Source organism: Uranotaenia lowii, chromosome 3, assembly GCF_029784155.1.
Source record: "Uranotaenia lowii strain MFRU-FL chromosome 3, ASM2978415v1, whole genome shotgun sequence".
Lineage (NCBI taxonomy): Eukaryota > Metazoa > Arthropoda > Insecta > Diptera > Culicidae > Uranotaenia > Uranotaenia lowii.
In genome coordinates, this window is record NC_073693.1 from 350,100,227 (window position 1) to 350,110,345 (window position 10,119).

Genomic DNA, 10,119 nt, shown 5'->3' on the forward strand with positions numbered 1-10,119 from the left:
TAGCTGGTTTTGCAGATATGTTTTTGTTTCAGCCATGGAATTTTTTAGAATTTTTACAATAAGAATGTCAATTTCCAAATTTTAACAACTTGTATACTGTGATGGGTATTTTTCAATTCTTCTACGATTTATACGCATGTTATTATTATTCAAACTTCTTAATTTATTGTATCCTATTACACACTTGTTCGACCCCAGATGGTCGAATAGTTTTGGAAAATAAACGTTACGGATCCCATTATTTTAGGTCACATGATGATTGAAAAATCGTCCTAGAGATGCGGAAAATTATTTTCCCAATCCTTCCATTGGTCCAAGTGGAATCCTTTCAACAAATCCCAATCTATAAATCACCTGTGGGGATTAGTCAGGACAAGTGTAACTAAATTTGTAGGCTTTTTCCAATTTCTCCTTGCAAAAAGCTTTATCTTGCGTAAAGGAAAAGAAAGAAAAAACAATTAAAATTAAATGCTTGACCAACAAAACTGTGCCCACTCAACAATCAGTTCTGCCATTTTTTGTTCACTTCGATAGAAATCTGTTGAACCGAGTGCATCCCGAGGGGCCAGGGGTCTCGATTTGTTCGGTTTTTGTGCATGAGGTTGACCGGAAATTTATCATTTTTTTAAATGTGTATTTCTAACACACAATTAGATCAAATTGACTGTGGAAAAATTTTAATTTTTGGTTTCATTTTTGACATCAACGATATTACAGGTTTGGCCTTGCATACTTTCCTTACGCTTTTGAAATTACACATTAAAATCAAAAGGTAAATTTTCAAAGCCACCCTGCTGCCAGGATGATATTGTTCGGATCAAGGCAGTAAATAAGCAACACTTATTTTGATAGCAAGTTGCTTCAAAGCTAAAATTTTATAATTTTTCAGTATTGTTAACTTAATTTATAATAGATTTCAGAAACTTACATTTAAGTGCCTTTGTAATTACGGAAATGCCAGCGGATGTAGATTGAGGTTATATCTCTAATTTTCAGATGAGTCGTTTTGGGTCAATCAGCGCTTCCTAATAGATTTTAATTTAAGATTAACTAGATCTGACTAATAAATTTAACTAAGGTTTATTTTTGGTTCAAATCTTACCAAAATCTGTTAGAACAGATGACAATTTTTCACGACTTGCTGTTACAGAAATTGTGGCCAAAATTCCCAACTATAAAAGTTAAAGTTAAGGTAAAAATAACACTTGAATAAATTCTCTCGATTACCTACACTTTCATACAGAAAATATAACTGAATATAACCGGTTTTAAACTGGATTTTCTAATGAATCCGAGATTTGCCAAACTATTACTTTGTGAACACGTTTTTCCAAATTCACAGATTTTTCATAATGACATTCCGCTTTTGCTACATTCTAAACAACTATGTACGAGAGCCTGGGACTCACATCTCATTTTCATCCAGCTTACGAGGGGCTTCGCCAACATTCCCCCCTTCGTGATGTTCCGGGATCGTCGATACCTTGTCTTCCCTGGAATCCTTGATATCCAAACGCGCTAACCTGACTGCTGAATATAAACCTACGCCATTTGGCGTCCTGACATACGCCCGACGAACTTCTCCGTCAGATGCTGGTATTACTTCCAGTACGCGCCCTCGAATCCACCCGTTCCGCTTTTTTTCGTCAACGATAATCACCACATCGCCTGGCTGCAAGGGCTCCGTTGCTTCGAACCATTTCGAACGTCTCGTTAGTGTAGGTAGATATTCTTTAATCCACCTTGTCCAAAAAATATCTACTAGTCGTCGAGTCAACTCCCAACTATCCCGTAGTACGCTACCGCTCAGTAAGGTTTCGCTCATTGGTTGTGTTACTGCCTGATCTCCAATCACCAAAAAATGATTTGGCGTTAGCGCTTCCGTTTCCGCCGAGTCAAGTGGCACGTATGTAAGTGGGCGGGAATTCACGATCGCTTCAGCTTCCAACACTACCGTTTCGAGAACTTCGTCGCATGGATTTTGTGCATGATTTGCCACTGCTTCCATCGCAATTTTGATTGAGCGCACCATGCGCTCCCAAGCGCCTCCCATGTGGGGGGTTGCGGGTGGATTTAGGTACCACTGTGTAGATGCATTAGTAAAGGTAATGGCACACTTCTCGTGGATCGGTTGTAACTGCTCCAACAATATATTTCTCGCGCCTTTGAAATTTGTCCCTTGATCCGAGTAAATCGTAATTGGTGGCCCTCTTCGAGCGATAAACCGACGGATTGCTAGAATGCAGGAATTAGTTGTTAGAGAGTGGACTACCTCTACATGAACTGCCCTAATAGTCAGGCAGGTGAATAAGGCCACCCAGCGTTTCACCAAACTGCGCCTCTGCTTGACCTGCAACGGGCCGAAGTAGTCGATGCCAGTATGTGTAAATGGTTTGATATTCGGTGTTAGACGCACAACTGGCAGGACGGCCATTTTCGGGGGATGTGGAACTGCTTTCCGCAATTTACAAAGGGGACATTCTTTAGCAACTTTCTTAATCACAACTCTCAGATTTGGAATATGGAATTTCTGGCGCATTTCGTTGCAAACTGTTTCATTATTCGCATGGACAAAACGTTTGTGATACTTCTCAACAAGGAGATTTGTCAGCGGGTGATTTCTTGGCAAAATAATAGGGAACTTTGAATGGAAGGGTACACTTGGTGCCGATCTGATTCTACTGTCAATACGCATCACGTTCGCTTCATCAAGAAAAGGGGATAGTTGGTATAATGGACTGGACTTGCCTATTGTGGTTTTTGATTCCGACTCGTTGTTTTTCTGCAGAATTCCCATCTCTTCAGGATAAACTTCTGTCTGTACTTGATGGAAAATTAAATTCTCGGCAGCCTGAAATTCCTCAGCCGTGATTGGTCCACAAACCTTCTGCTTCCGGAACGCCTTGGTAGCTCTTAAAACACAGACCATAGACCGCAATAGACGATCTAATGTCGAAAAACGAGAAATATCTATTGTTGTATCTACTACTTGCCCGTGATAACAGAATACTGCTCGGAGATCTGTGTCCGTTTGTTGTGCATCCTTGGGATCAATCGGCCAATCAACCTCTGATTGACGTAGAAATTCCGGACCGGTGTACCATCTGGAATCTGGGGTGAAAATTGGACCGTTTCCCCACTTTGTCGCTTCATCTGCCACATTCAACTTGGTTGGAATGTGCCGCCATTCATCAATAGAAGTAGTAGTCAGTATTTCGCCAACTCTATAGCCCACGAATTGATGATACCTCCTGCTGTCCGAACGCAACCAAGCCAGCACAGTCTGGGAATCTGTCCAAAGGTACCGTCTTTGAATTGAAAGATCGATTGCTCCAATAATACTGCTGAGAAGCCTGGTCCCTATTAACGCCGCTTGTAGTTCGAGACGAGGGATTGAAAGTGGACGCAAGGGAGCAACTTTGGTTTTAGCCGCAACAAATGCACTAAGGGGAACATTATTTACTTCGGCTCTTAGATAGGCGACGCAAGCATACGCTGCCTCGCTTGCGTCCACGAAAATGTGTATTTGTACGTTTTTCAATTCGCTACTCAAAACGCCTTTAAAATAGCATCGAGGAACTTCGACCCGGTCTACTTGTTTCAGCATATTGCTCCAACGAATCCAGTGATCAAACAGTTCTTCGGGAATCAACTCGTCCCAGCCAGAACCGTACTTCCACACCTCCTGCATTAGTATCTTGCCATGTATGATAAAATGTGCCACTAGCCCCAAAGGATCAAAAAGACTCATTATGGTTTTCAGGACTTGGCGCTTTGTTGGCCTTTTTTGTTCCTTGAGTAACTCCGCGACATTTTGGTAAAGGCTCGTATCGAAGGTAAAAACATCCTGACCAGGACGCCACGTCATGCCTAAAACTCTCTCAGGTTTCTCGGGTTCGGCCAGTCCTGGCTCTAGGCTCAGGGATTTCATCTCCGGACAGCTTGTCACTCCTAACTCTCTCATCACTTCTGAGGAGTTCGATATGAAGTTACGTAACTCGAATCCAGCCATAGCATGAACTGTTTTGACGTCGTTTGCTAATTTCACTGCTTCCGCCACCGAATCCACACTTTTCATGTAATCGTCCATGTAGTGGTCATTAACGATTGCATGAGCAGCCTCGGGAAATTGTTTTGAGTGTTCCATTGCGTTATAATTCTTTATAAACTGTGCTATGCACGGTGAACACGAAGCACCAAAAACTGCCACGTCCATGACGTAAATTTGAATAGGATCCTCAATAGCTTTACGGTAAATAAATCTCTGCGCCTGGCGATCTTCTGCCCTTATCCTTATCTGGTGGAACATCTCTTTGATGTCTCCACACACAGCGACATTCCTCTGCCGAAAACGAAGCAATATTGCCGGAAGAGAAACTAACAAGTCGGGTCCTGGAAGCAATAAATCATTGAGAGAAGTACCATCTACTCGAGCAGCCGCATCCCAAATTAATCTAGTTTTGCCTGGCTTTTTCGGGTTACACACAACTCCCAAAGGCAAATACCACACCCGATTATTGTCCGACGATGCTAGCTCCTCTTTCGTGATCAGGTGAGCGTACCCTTTTTTAAGGTAATTTTCGATTTGCTCCTCCACAGCTGCTTTCAAAGAATCATTCTTGCATAGACGCTTTTCGAAAGATCGATTTCTTTGAATAGCCATAGGGAAGCTGTTGGGAAGATTAGGTTTTGAAAATCTCCACAGCAATCCTGTTTCGAAGTGCCCATCTACTCGTCGTGTGGTTCGGGCGAGGATGTCTAGTGCTTGCTTATTCTCTTTTGATTCTGGCTTGATGGTTACGAACGCCTCCTCTACTCCGAAGAACTTTCCCAAAAGAGTGTGAAACCTTCTATTCTCATTCTCTATATCGCTGTGTACGTGAAGTTGTTGATAGGGTTTCACTAGCGAACCTTGCTTACCAAAGATGCACCACCCAAGCCGCGTCTTAGCGGCAACGAGATCATGCTGTCCGCCTTCTCTCACCTTTAGCTGGGTCAACAAGCTGACATGTTCGAGTCCTACTATGATACCAGGTGTTGCTGCAGCATAGCTCATGACAGGTAATCCCTTCAAGTGCGGGTAACGTTTTTGCAAATCCTCGTAATCGATGGTTTGACTGGTTAATTTCAGCTGACTCACTGTTCGGACGTTTCCAATATCGTATTTTATTTTACACCCTTTACCACGAATTGAAATCGAGACTCGCTGCGAACCCTTTTCTTCGCGTGACACATTACCTGTCCAGCTAAGCCATAGTGTCTCCTTGGTTCCCTCTATACCAAGTTCCTTCGCGATGTTGGCCTCCAAAAGCGTGGAGGACGAACCGTCATCAAGGAAGGCAAATGTTTCGATGGATTTGTTTCCGCCTTCAATGACAACCGGTAAGTATCGAAAAAGAGCAGATGATGTAGAAGCATGATGATGGTTTTGTTGAGCGAAAGCGCTATCACCATGGGAGATATTGCTGTTGTTGGTACTGTTTCGATCGGCGTGCAGTAAAACATTATGTCGTAACCTACATCCTCCAATGCCACATTCCTTACCAGATCTACAAGGCCATCTTTTGTGTGGAACTAAACAGAGGTAACAAAGATGTTTCTGCTTAACGAAGTTCCATTTCCTGTCCAGATCCAGAGATATAAATTCTTGACATTTTGCAATTTCATGTGATGGATTCTGGCAATAGACGCATGTTTTCTCAATTTGAGCTTTAGGGTTGGTAGTTTTAACTGTGTGCTTTCCTCTCAAGACCTGGCTGGAGCTTTCGTCACTGTTGATGATACCATTCTCCGAGTGCACATACAATTTCGATTTCTCCGAAAAGCTCTTAGCATGTTTTTCTTTAGAGAGTGGAATTGGAATACTAATATCGGAAGACACGGTTACCAGCTCAGACATAAACTTGTTGAAAACGGCCAGGTTAACGAAGTTATGCTGTCGTTTGAAACGACCCCACTCGATTGCTAATGGAGTTGGTAATTTTACTACCAATTCATACAACAGCATCGGATCAAAAAGATGGTCAGTCAGATCTGCAGTTACCATATGATCCACAGCATTTTGAACTGCTAACCCGAACGTTATAATCGACTGGAGATTTTCGTATTTCGGCCCGGGGGTTTCTCTGAGCTTTTTCAGGACAGTAAAGAGAATAATCTCAGGCTGTCCGAACAACATCTTGAGGGTATTCATCACTTGAGGAACTGAGTCAGGGATCAATAGTTTACTTCGCACTGCCTCAAGAGCGCGACCTTTTAAACATTTTTGCAGTCGATCCAGATTTTCGGCATCTGAAAGTCCACATGCGGCTGTGCTGTTGCAGAACGACTTATAAAACAACGGCCAGTGATGTGGGTCACCGGAGAAGTGTGGTAAGTCTCTAGACATCACATGCCGCGCTGCTAGCTGAGTTTTCGTAGGTGCTGCGAAGTGGATGGAACTGTGCGTGTGTGTTCCCAATTCGGCCATACTCGGAGATGGCAATTGGGCATTTGGGCTGCTGAGATTGTTAGTAGTAATTTGCGGTGCTAGTGGAATCTGATTAGGGTTAGGTGAGAAATATCTACTAGCATGTTGGGTTGAATTGCCGGGTAGTCCCATATCAAATTTTTCTTGATGACTACTAGTCCACTGCTGATGGGAGCTCATCTCTTGGGAGGATCTGGGAGCAAACGATGGTACTATATTTGCTCTATTCACTTCGGGAAAAACAGCATAGGCTTGAGGAGTGGCTAATCCAAAATTGGATTTTTGCGCAAGTGCGTTTGTGGTGCTTATCATCATATCAGCTGTGGAACGTACAGTCGTGTTTGGTGGTCCTATAGAAATATTTCTCAAACCAGACGATAAAATTGATTCCATACCTCCTAAACTGGAATGTGGTACTGCGTTATTACGTGTCACAGTGGGCTGACTTCGCGGAAATGTTAGAAGAGGGTTTGTTGTTGGTGTATTCCGGCCAAAAGTGTCGACTATGGATAGTTTCGGACGGTGTATTTTTCCGATGGCAGCTGTTGATGGTGTGTAAAATCTAGTGGTTTTTGGAATGGCTCCTGTGTACTTTGGTTTGGTACCGACAGCTGTTCCCGAAATCAAGGTAGCCATAATCGGCTCGCGATTAGTCTGGATAAGTCTCATCTCCTCAGCTGCACCGGAGAATTGTGTTGTTGGCTGGTGGTCAGTGAAGGGACAAAATTGCTGTCCAACTTCAATATTGGAATATAGATTCGGTTCAATTTTGGGTGTTCTAATTGGAAGGGGAACTTGAATATCCGGAAACTTTCTTGCTTGTGGAGTAGATGCGGAAACGGGAGTTATACGGCTGTTAATAATATGGCTCTCCGACTGATGCTCAGCTGATGCTACGTTGGCCTCATTGAAGGTAACTACTGGTGCTACATTTCGTTGTCCAATTTCATCTGCTGTCGAATATGATTTGGCTCGGCCAAGCTGAGGTTGACGTGGTAACTCCCATTCAGTTAGTCCTACTTTTGGATCTACCGTTGGTAACCAATCAACAACCTTTTTGCTGCTTGCTCGGGTACTCGTTCGACTCCTTCTGCTGTCGCCATCTTCCGCAAAGTCATTAAGACTGCCGTACTTCTTCCGAATGAATTCGTCTTCAATACGAACCCTCTTTTTCCTCAACTCTTCTTCCTTTTTCGAACTTTCCTTAATAGCTGCTTCTTCCTCAGCAAGGGCTTTAAGTTGAAGTTCTTTTTGCTCCTGGAGCATTTGCAGATTCAGCTCGGATCTCGCCGAACGTTTACTACTCCTGGAATGAATTGAAGAAGCTGCCTGACTTTGCTGAGACTTATTTTTCTCCCGGCTGGCTCGACAAGATTCGCATTTCCACGATCGATTCGGATCTGCAATAGAATCCGTAACTCCTGCGCACTGGTAATGAGCCCATGCTTCACAAGTGTCACAACCGACGAGATTGCCTGCAGAGTCAGGAAGGCTACACATTTTGCAGTTGTACTGCTTTTCCGATACTTTCGGTTGACCGCTGGTTGCATCCATGTTGCTCATGATCATTAAATCTTTGAAGATTTGTTCGGATCAAGGCAGTAAATAAGCAACACTTATTTTGATAGCAAGTTGCTTCAAAGCTAAAATTTTATAATTTTTCAGTATTGTTAACTTAATTTATAATAGATTTCAGAAACTTACATTTAAGTGCCTTTGTAATTACGGAAATGCCAGCGGATGTAGATTGAGGTTATATCTCTAATTTTCAGATGAGTCGTTTTGGGTCAATCAGCGCTTCCTAATAGATTTTAATTTAAGATTAACTAGATCTGACTAATAAATTTAACTAAGGTTTATTTTTGGTTCAAATCTTACCAAAATCTGTTAGAACAGATGACAATTTTTCACGACTTGCTGTTACAGAAATTGTGGCCAAAATTCCCAACTATAAAAGTTAAAGTTAAGGTAAAAATAACACTTGAATAAATTCTCTCGATTACCTACACTTTCATACAGAAAATATAACTGAATATAACCGGTTTTAAACTGGATTTTCTAATGAATCCGAGATTTGCCAAACTATTACTTTGTGAACACGTTTTTCCAAATTCACAGATTTTTCATAATGACATTCCGCTTTTGCTACATTCTAAACAACTATGTACGAGAGCCTGGGACTCACATCTCATTTTCATCCAGCTTACGAGGGGCTTCGCCAACAGATATCCTGGACCGAATCCGATTCCATCATCTAGGAATTGCAGTTTTCAATCAACGCACTCATTCATACACAAAAGTTCTCAAATCAATACGCATCCACAAGCAAATAGACTCATGCAGCGCACAACAAACATACAGATATCTATAGATACGATAATCTAACATTCTGTGTCACTGTTCCGTGTCACAGTTTTCGTAAGCCAAGAAGGAGAAAGGAGTAGAAATGCAAGGGGTTTGAAGTAAATCAAGCGCTTCGGTTTCGACGAGATTGCTCTAGGTCGAATTACAATCATTGTTTGTAGTGCAGTTTTGATTTGATGGGCTTTGGCATGCCTCACACACTTTGAATACAAAATTAAATTAAAGTTTGATTAAGTTTGTTTGAAATTTTGAAATTATGTTGATGAAAAATTTCAAAATAACCCAAACAAGTAACCTTTTCAGTGATAATTAGAGGACTTTCAGCTCAATCGCTTAGTTGTCAACATTCTACTCTCATTCATAAAACACCCGTATTATTTCGTTTCGCTTCAATAAGCTATTATCGTTTAAGGCTAATTAATTACCTACTATGCTCGAATAATCTTGGATCAAAAGAACAGAGCCTGGGTCAATCCTGATCTGCTGGCTTTTCATCCGCTGCGAGGAGCATGGTTACTTCTAATGAAGCAATATTCAAATTCTTTTGTTTATCTTTGCTCGCGGATCCGAACCAGAAAGATAAATGAAAAGTGTAATTTTTTTTCAAATTGGAATTTTTCTTCATTGATACGAATCTTGTGACGCTGTTTAGTCTAGCGTTTTTATCAAATTCCAATCTACACATTTAAAGTAGATTAACGATTCGTTATTACAGAAAAGAAGTGCCATAAAAGAGCTTATTCAGCAAAATGCTAAACATTATGATCAGAAATTGTTAATGAGATCGTTATAATTTAACTGTCAAAATTGCCGAAATCTGTCTGACTGTCAAAATTGGTCCAAGTTAATAAAATTGATTGTCAAAACAAACAAATCAAATTTATTAAAAAAATTAAAAAAAGATTAAAATTGTAAAAACTGGTTAAACTGTTTAGTTTCTCAAAAAAGTAAATTATTCACGATTGAAAATTGAAAAAAAAAATCTTTAAACAGCCTTTATATCACAGAAAAGATGAATTTTTAAACATAAAAATTTACATGGTTTTCACAAAAGTTGAAAATTGTCAAAATTGGCAGAAAATGTTAATTTTTATTTTCAACTTGTGAAAATTTTTATAACGTCGAAATGTTCACAAAGTTTCTGAGATACATTGTGAAATTTTTAATATTCTTAGAGGTCAAGTTAAATTTGATAAACAGTTCAAATTTCCATATAGTTTAAATGAACTCAAACATGTCAAAATTGAATAAAAACGCATAACAGATAAATTAACAGTTTATTGATC